We start from the raw sequence: 1952 nt of genomic DNA on the forward strand, positions 1-1952 counted from the left end.
TACCACAAAACTCTTCTGTGTCTAAATACCACAGCTGTATTCAGAGTCTAGGCTTAATCAATAGCCTCATGGGATTGGGGGAAACAATGAGACAGTAACTCATGCATGGTGAATAAAAGGCCACATATTCTAGCAGCAGGAAATAGCTACTTTTGACACATCTGTGATTACCAGTAAGCTCCCAGACCAGACACCATGGTTCACTTTACAGCTGAGGAGAAGGATATCATCACAAGCCCATGGGGCAAGGTGCATGTGGAAGAGTTGGGGCAGATACATTCTCAGGAACATTTCCTCTGCCTCTGCCATCATGAGAAACTCCAAGTGAAATTTCGTGGTAAGAAGATACTGACTTCCTTCAGAGAACCTACAAGGAACCTGGATGATCTCAAGGCCACTTTTGTCCAATTGAGTGAGCTACACTGTGATATGCTACAGGTAGATCCTGAGACCTTCAGGGTGAATCCAGGAGATGCTCACATCCTCTTGCTTTGAACCTTGTGACAGCTCAGACAACTGAGCACCGATCTGACTGTAGCCAAGGATGGCTGTGGGAAGGGGCATATTGGAAACATTGGCATTGAGGGGACAGAACTAAAACCAAAGGGCCTAAGGAGTGCTTCTCAAAATCTGGAGGGACTTCTTTGAACTCTTATTGGCTTTTAGAAGAGACTTATACAGAGGTGAGGAAAAGCGACTATGAGTAAGTGCAATGGTCTGGAAAGAACTTGAACTTTACTTTTTATGTTTCATTTTTCCCTCCTGGAGGCAGAAAAAAACAAGGCCAAGGAGAAATAACTATGCAGGCTTATGTTGGCTCCATATAAAGAAGGAACCTAGGGTTCACGAATATATTGTTAAGGTTATTCATATATTGGCTGGATATTTGTACAAAATTGTTCCAGAGACCCATTTCAACCTTACATCCTACAAATCCTGAAATGGGGCAGAGTGTCCCTGAGGGAGGGAAATGGCAAGAACATGGAGCTTGGAGTGCGTATGGAAAGAAAGCTGTGAATTTTTGTTTTTCAGCCCACAAAACACGAGGTTGGTGGTGGTGAGAAGAAAGAAAAAGTGAAATCATGGTCACGTATTAGTCTTGTAGGGAGAACACACTTGTATTTAGTGACCGAGCAAGATGCCAGGCATGAGGGAAATTGACATCGGCGTGGTTCTGAATGGGAGTTGGGTGGCCAGGTACCTGGAGGCCCACCTGGGACTCTGTTCATTGTATGCATTTATTACCTCTTGCCGCCTCCACAGCTCCCGGGAAACATGCTTGTGACTGTTTTGCCAGACCATTTTGGCGAGGAATTCACCCTCCAGGTGCAGGCTGCCTGTCAGAAGATGGTGACTAGAGTGGCTAACGCCCTGGTCCACAGAGATCCAGTAGTGTGGAGTCAGCAGGAACAGCTTTATTTTCAAACAATAGCAATGGCAGTGGTAGTGTTAATAACAGTAGTAATAATAATAATGGTAATAATAGTGCTCTGCTAAAGAATTCTTCAGTAATTGTCTTCAGTTCTACTTTTCCGATTGCTGTTAAACTTGTGAGAACCCCAGGAATTATATGTTGAACTGTAAGTGTGAATGTGTGTATGTGTGTGTGTATGTGTGTGAGTGCACAATTTCCCCATTCAATTTTTGTATGAAGTAAAGATTTTGGCAAGAAAATAAAATAAAAAAAAAAAAAACAGGGCAACGAAAGGAATGTATGCCTGGGACATACACCTGGGGAGAACATACACTTGGGGGCTCTTCAGGTTAAAGCTGAAGACACATGCGGAGGGGCTCTGATGAAAGAGGATTGGTGTCATGGGACAAGAACTACTCTGAACCAGACAATTATATGGGCCTGAGTGAAGACTCCAGTGAAGACCAAGGATCTGGATGGCCGACGAGTTTCAGTGTGGGGATTCTTCGTTGGAAAATTAACCCAGATCTTAAAAGGT

The 1952-nt window shown here is 43.8% G+C and overlaps 1 pseudogene; it reads left to right on the forward strand.

Annotated features, from left to right (window-relative positions):
• LOC118003993 lies at positions 1–1497 on the forward strand (annotated as a pseudogene).
• Positions 1498–1952: the final 455 nt, after the last annotated feature.

Source organism: Mirounga leonina, unplaced genomic scaffold (assembly GCF_011800145.1).
Source record: "Mirounga leonina isolate KUSES-001 unplaced genomic scaffold, KU_Mleo_1.0 Mir_92, whole genome shotgun sequence".
Taxonomy (NCBI): Eukaryota; Metazoa; Chordata; class Mammalia; order Carnivora; family Phocidae; genus Mirounga; species Mirounga leonina.